This window comes from Ambystoma mexicanum, chromosome 1p (genome assembly GCF_040938575.1).
Source record: "Ambystoma mexicanum isolate Mex_15411 chromosome 1p, UKY_AmexF1_1, whole genome shotgun sequence".
Lineage (NCBI taxonomy): Eukaryota > Metazoa > Chordata > Amphibia > Caudata > Ambystomatidae > Ambystoma > Ambystoma mexicanum.
Genome location: NC_090921.1, coordinates 481,767,733 through 481,775,527, shown reverse-complemented (window position 1 = coordinate 481,775,527; position 7,795 = coordinate 481,767,733).

Genomic DNA, 7,795 nt, shown 5'->3' with positions numbered 1-7,795 from the left:
ATTAGCTGGCAGTGGCTAACAAACTTTCGGCTGTCATGTACCTTTCTGCCTGTTACATAGTAGACAAAGAAAAGGCTGAATGCAACGCCGGAGTTTCGAAAGTTAAAGACGGCTCTTGTCCTCGAGCACTGGATAAAACACTTAATACCCTTCGTAGTTCCCTAAAAACATGCCCTCAAGGAACAGTCAACTCGAGTGACAAAAATGGTGATGTCGAGTTTAGTAGTAACATCTTCTCAAAGATCACTGATTTTTACTCTGTGAAATCGGCACATGATGCCCGCCTAGTGTGGATGGCGAGGCAACCGAAGCAAATAGCGAATTAGCTAAGGAACTTATGTTATCAGGCCTCTGCTTGGGCTCAAAAACCATTGAGAATGTGGTGAAAGCTTTAATTGTCCCGAATAGGGAACAGTGCCCGACATTACCAATGCCAACTAATGGACCGCCAATACCTTGGTTGGCCTCAATCTGCTCTGAAACCAGCTCATTGGTGGACAACACAGAGCCGGCATCGGAGTAAATACCTCCCCTACTGGTGAGATGCCATGCTCGCTGATACTGTAGAAAACCAATGCCATAACACGGAATTGGCATCTGTCATGCTTGGTCCTCTGTAGTTGACACCAGATTTGGCAATACTACAGGATGACGGTATACTAGCCGATGGAGGTGAAAACTCTCAAGTGATAGATGCTAGTGGTTCGTCAGCGGTGATGTTTGACATACTGGAGAAATTGATCTACCAGCTTGACAAAGTGCGAAAAAATCATGGTACCCCAAAATCAACATGGCATGGCCCTGAAAAGAACTATTGGCACCTTTCAGAAATTGGTTCAGACTTCAAAGGATCATTCCAACTCCCTGGTTGTAATACAGGTGAACATTAATAACACAATACACCCAAATAAAGGCAATACGAATGCTGCCACACCATCGACTGACCTGAACGCCATAAGGGAAGGGCATGAATCACCAGGGTGGTACACACTGTAAAAAAGGAATATCATAAAACAGGCCTGTGTTTACAAGGATCTGGCGACTGGAAGAGAGTTGAGAACTAGGCAGTGCCGCACTGATCAAACTGCTGGAGAGTCGGGCCGCACAGGTCTCGCTGTCAAGCACCAGTGTGCAGAACATGCTGCTAACAGAGACCCCCTCTTGACTAATTGTGCAATAGTCAGTCGCGACTATGAGGGTAGAAGAAGACCCAATTGTCTACACTTGGAGCGCGCCATCTGTTCCGTCATCTAGTCAGCAGAGGGGTCGTTTCTTAAACATCATTACCCCTGGGAGGGGAAAAAAAGACAACAACCTAAGGAAAACAACAACGAAAAAGAAGAAGAACACCGTCCTAGATGAAGTTTTAACTCTTAACCCTGAAGAACTGTTTGAAAGAAAGGAGGCGCCAATTGTGGAACTCGGGGTCGTGTACTGTCTGACGCTACCGTGCCAATGGACTCGATCACACCCACTCATGACACATGTGACCTCACTGAAGCTACAGTGCTTAAAGTCAAAGCTCTATAAATCCGAAGCCTGTGTGGGAGCGGGAAAAAAATTGTACATCAATCGCGCAAGATTACTGGAGCTATTTTAATCTGTTTTACCTTTGTGCTGCATAAAAAGTAGTGACATTAAAATAGGTGACATTTGTGAGGACGCTGTTCAAGCGACCTCACTGGTTTACTTCTGGAATATGTTTTACCACATTGTTATCTTGTAGATAGACTGGATTGCGAATGTGCTGAAGTGGAAACTGAAGCGTTGAGGGGTAACAAACTTTTTGGTGTGCATGGACGAGGAATAAGAGGGCCGGAATACAGGCTTACTGTATCTCCTCCTGAAGTCAACCCGTATAACGGTGGTGGATGTAATGAGAACCATAACATTGAGGGCACTGGACAGCGAGGGATGGGGGTAGTGGAGCTCATTGGGAATGGCTGTCAAACTTGGTGGAGCAGAGGTGGAAGTGGTTTGCCTAACAATCAAAGCCCACAACCCTTCCTTCTGCTAAATTGGAACACTCGTGGACACTCGCATTTGTTTGCCCAGGATGGACTCCTGGAGCACATTGATAATTTTCGCTTCATTGCGCTTTAGGAGACATGGCACACTGAGTCTTTGCTGATAGACGAGTCGCACATACTCTCTTCCTTGGCTACCCACGGCCCGAGGGGCTGCCCTAAGGGCAGCTTGACATTAGGTGCAAAAAACTTGCTCGGAATACGAGCGGGACCGAATATGTAGTTGCAAGAAGGATTACAATTCCACATGGTCTTGGCATACCAAACATAAGGGAAATGACCATCATTAATGTGTACGTTCCCCCATTGAAGATTGAACATGAAAGAATTCTTAAAAGATTTGAAATGCTAATAAACAATTTGCCGGCAAGTTCTATTGTTCTATTTTGCGGACACTTGAATTCCAGATTCCCCTCGGATACTCATTTGGTGGACTGGGTGTGTGGACACCTGTCGTCGCCAGTTGCGAGGAATGGTCTTGGTGAGGTTATTATATTCTGCAGGCTTTGTCATGGTCAATGGGGCATTTCCTTCTGATTCGCCCCCTCAGTACACCCACGTTGGGCCCCAATGCAGTATCATCATAGACTACATCCTTTACTCTGGCATCACATTGGTTATAACTGATATATGTGTTGTACAGTGAAAGGAGTGCGGTCATTTTCCTCTGGTAGCCGCTCTCAATTCGGCAAATCAACCTATATGCCCAATTCAATCCTGGACACTAACCAGGAACTTAGCCAGAACCGGATATCTTGGAGTGATAATAGACTGAGAAACACGAGTCTAGTAGCATTAGACCATCTAGGAAACTTATTGAGAACGTGCAGGCCTTTGTAAGAGACCCTTTCTGTGGACTCAGCTAAAAAGGCTATCACTAATTGCGAGAAGTGTTTAGAGAAAATCAAAACTAGCACTCTAGTTAGGGAGTCACACCAACTCTCATATTGCTATTGGCCCAAAAAACCTCCACTGTCGGCCATTCGATGGTCATATCAAAGACAAAAAGAAGGAGCTGCATATAAATCTGCACGCTGCATGCAGCCTCTAAGGATATACCAGCAATTGAGCATGCTACCAGGCTTAAGTCCCTCAAAGCGAGTTACCATCATTGGTGAACTATCCGACACAGCCCTTTAAGACGAGGCAGCAATATTTAGAGACGGATGGATATGCAGAATATTACTCAAACATCAATAATCAAAACATACTCGGGAAGTTGGCAAAGTGCGACTGTTTTGATATCAATTATCTAAAACAGGGAGTTTTAACGAACATCAACCTGTTTGCTCGATCTTCACACTCAATGCAACACATAAAAAAAGCAAGTTAAATACTAAAAACTCATCATTATTGATGACAAACTACATTGCAAACTACAAAAACCTACTTTGGATGGTGATAGACTTACAGGGAACATCTAGGTATACGTTCCATACTTGTCAGGGAAGATGATTGGGTGTCTAACATTAGGTGGGGCCACTAAGCCCTCCTCTAGTGCAGGTTTCTACGAACGTCATCAAATACACAAACTATAGAGCTCTCTATTACGTGTCCCTCTATAATTGGTCGGCACCCTTGTACCCCTCTGTAATATTCCACCTATGCAACAGCATGCAGGCTGGCACACAGGTGCTGGTGGGCTGGTCATAACCATAGCTTCCCACCAACTTGGCCCTTGCATCCATCATCACTCTTGCAGTCTACTAGTCAATTAAGGCTTTAAACTCGGCCTTGGAAATGTCCTCTGTGCTGGAGAGTAGGAGGAAGTATAGCATACTCTGTCTTCTTGATTTCGATACAGCTCATCATAGTGTCTATTTTCATCTGACCATGTGACTGTAGACCATGTTTTCCAGTCTTACTGCATTTAAAATACTATTATTTGATGAACCTCTGACATCTTCAACGTTCTCGCCCCTCACTTAAGACAGAAGGTTCATTGTTTTCACACGTTCTGTAATTTTTTGTATGCACATCCAGGGCCACAGTGGCCTTGACTTCTTGGTGTTGATCCAACCAAGCCTTTCTTTGATTTACTTCCATGGTTAAGTTTTCCCGATTTCTAACTGCAACACACTGAAAGTATTTCTGCTCACGGGATCCAGCTCTGTTAAAGTGCTTTGTGGAATCATCCATAGTACTTACATTTCCTATGTATATACGTTCGCACATCGCCGCAGTCTATTCACTAGATAGCTAGCCTTTAAGAATACTTTTTCTACTTGCGTTACTGCATCTGTACAATTATAAAATTACTTGATATCTTCTTCATTATTTCTGTAACATGAGGATCTTCACCTCAAGCCTGAAATGTTGCTCATCTTTAACACCTCCTCTTCAGAGCTTACAGAATATTTAAGTTCTCTCGTCTCTGCATCTCTTCTGGGTGCATCAGCTCTGCTTTTAATGACGTCACCCGTCTTCCCTTTTGCTAATTTTTCACACTTCCTCCGGGATTTCATTCAGATGGCCATCATATTGTCGTTTATGCATTTATGGCTTTCTCAATGGGAATCTTACTTCCATGAATTCTCTTTGGTATAGGTATTCTTACAGGTAATGCACATGTCTCACACTCTGGCTCCCAACATATAGGCAACATGGGGAGGAGTTTTGGATGGGGGTACTTGGCTCCACCTCTACACTGGCTAAAACAGCACAACTACCAGAGCGAGTGCAGGAGATGCAGGGATTTGGTCCATATGTCCAACATGAACAATTCAGCTGGGTTTTGGAAAATAATTAACTCCTATAAGCCAGTAGAAAGTAATATAAATGATGTCACTGATTTGGCTTGAGCAACTCACGTGGAAGGGTTCTTTGGGCAGGAAAATGGAGGCTAGCTGAATGTATACCAGCGGTAGGGAGTTGGATGTTCAAGAACTCTGTGGTATCTGCTAAATAATTAGTGCCAGCAAGTTGCCCAGGGCTCCAGGACCAGATGGGAGCCGTAATGCACTGATCAAGGTCGATCCAGACGTATGGGCCCTGTCACTGTGTTGGCTTTTTTGTTGGATTTACCTATCTCAGGTCATACCTTCTTCCTGTTTAAAAAGGGGAGTCACTCAGGTCCCCGTAACTATCGCCTCTTGGCAATGCTGGATGCTCAGCAAAGATATGTGCACGTGTCTTGCTGGACGAGTTAATGGCATGAGCTGAATCTGTGAACATTATTCTCTTCAACGAGACAGGGTTTCGTAAGGGCCTAAATACCACCATTAACGGTCTGGCACTGGTTACTACCATCCAACAAACCTGGGCTATTAGGAAAAACACTATGTATGCTGCGTTTATTGATTTAAGTGCAGCATTCAACAATGTCTACAGGGGTAGATTATGGTATAAGTCAGGCTCGAACCAAAAAAGCAAAATGCTTGTGTGGGCCAGATTTTTGGGTCAAAGTGGGGCACTTTCTTGGCCAATGTGGGCCAGTTTGATGGGTTACTTCACTGTGTGGCTAATAGCTTTGACCAGTGTTGCTGAATACATATTCTTTAAAATGTACAATTTGCATAACTTTTTATCAAAAACCTCCCCCTTGGATACTATTCAAACAGCATCACAAAAGCAATGAATTCCCATTTGCAACTGTGGGCCATTTTTTCGTTGGTGCCAGTGACAATTTTATGCACCAGTCCGAACCTGGTCTAAGTTGAAATCTTGGAAGATGCCATCTGGCCTCTTAAAGATGATTTATTTATTTATTTTATTTTTTACATTTGTAAATACGCATTAGCCTTGGGGCATCAGGGCACTGTCATTGAGACCAGTTACACATAAAGCTTGCAGATCCAGGGCAAGAAATGCTGGTCCCTCAGGTAAAAACAAGTCGGGGGACATCTTGCGACTTTTAGGCAAAGGATTCCATTGCCCTTAATGTGGGGGGCAGTGGTATGTTGCAACTGTGGGGAAGCTGGACCCTCCTCCTCTGGCTTTTTTGACCACGGGAGTGACAATGCAGCGGGCATGGAAGGATCTTACTGGTCTGGTAGAATTTGTTCTCATAATTATTTGAGACAGGTATTTTGAGGCAGTGTTAGCAAGGCATTTATGATTGATGGAGAGAGTTTTGAAGAGGATTCTTTCCTGGATGGCGAGCCAATGCGCTTCCTTTCTTGCTGCTGAGGTGTGATTATTTCTTGGGATGTTAAGAGCTGCACGCGGGGCATTGTTTTGGATCACCTGCAGTCTCTTGATGTTCTGTTTAGATGTTCCAGTGAAGAGGACATTGCAGTAGTCCAGTCTCGCTCCTATGATAGCTCTGGCAATAGTGAGGCAACTGGTTAGTGTGAGGAAAGGTCTGGCTTCATTGATGAGCTTGGCTGTGTTTGCCACAGAGGAGGTGACAGCGTTTACTTCTCTATGTTGAAGGCTGAGTACTGGGGGGCAAGTTTTTTCAACATGGTTGGAGATCCCACTAGAAGGATCTCAATTTTGTCACCATGAAGGAAAAGGTGGTTTATGGCCATCCAGACTTGGAATGATGCGTATATTTTATTGATAATTAGGGAGTCTGTGTCATAGGTGCCAGTAAGGGGGAGGAGGATTTTGGTGTCATCGACATAGTTGGTGTAGGCTATGCCCATGGAGTCAAGGAGATCAAAGCTGGGTTTGGTGAAAATGTTTTAGAGGGAAGGGGGGATGCAGGATCCTTGTGGGACCCCGCATGGGATGGGTGTGGTGGGTGCTGTCCATGTCTGAAAAAACTCTCATGCGTCTTCCTTCAAGAAAGGAGGCTACCCAGGTCGTGTCCTCATGGAAGAAGTGGGCAGGTGCCGTGATGTGGTGGAAAAGGATGTTGTGGTCCACTAGGTCAAAGGCGGCGGACAAGTCCAGGAGGAGTAGCGGGGCTGGATTGCTTTAATCTCTGAAGGCATTGAGCTGTTTTTTTAGGTCTAGCAATGTTGATCAGTTCCATCTCCTGGCCGTAAGCCTGATTGGTGCATCCCTAGGATGTGGTTGGACTCTAGGAAGGCTTGGATGGGTTCGTAGGCTGCCCTGTCCAGGATCTTTAGTAAGAAGGGGAGCATAGTAATGGGTGGTAGTTGTTATGTACTGAAGGGTCAGGCAATGGCTTTTTTATTAGAGGGAGAATCCATGATTCTTTTCGGTTGGTTGGGACTTTGCATGTAAAGAAGGAGAGATTTATGAATTTGGTGATGAACGGGACCAGGATTTCAGAGAAATCTTTGATGAAGCTCGGGGGACATATGTCCCCTTTACACTTAGAGTGTTTCAGCTTTCTGCGTATATTGTCTGTTTTTTCTGCTGACACTTCCTTAAAATATAAGGGAGGAGAGGGTAGGAGTTTAGAGGGGGCGTGATGATGGATTGTTTCTGTTTAATTTCTGTTCAACGGATGTGATTTTAGCATGCATAGCTCTTTTGATGTTTATGCACCAGGTCTCATTTTTGGTGATGGTAGATGGGAGTGTGGACATTGTTTTTCAGTTCTCTGAGGATTCTAAAAATGTCTTGGAAGTCTGAGGTGACTTTAGAGATTCTAGTGTTGTAGGCGGTCGCTTTCTCAGTGATGATGGCTTGTTTATATTCTTTGCAAAAGTGTTGAAAGAAGCTTTCAATTTATCAGATGGGTTCTTTCTCGAGTTGGGTTCTGCCTGTCTGTTTTTCAAGCGCAGGGTTTGTAGGTCTGGGGTAAATCATGGGTGGAGGTGACTCACTGGTTTGGCTTTCCTGTGCAATAAAGGGGCCACCGAGTTAACAGCATTGGTTAAGGTGTTGGAGTAGGTGTGTGCTAGGGGGTC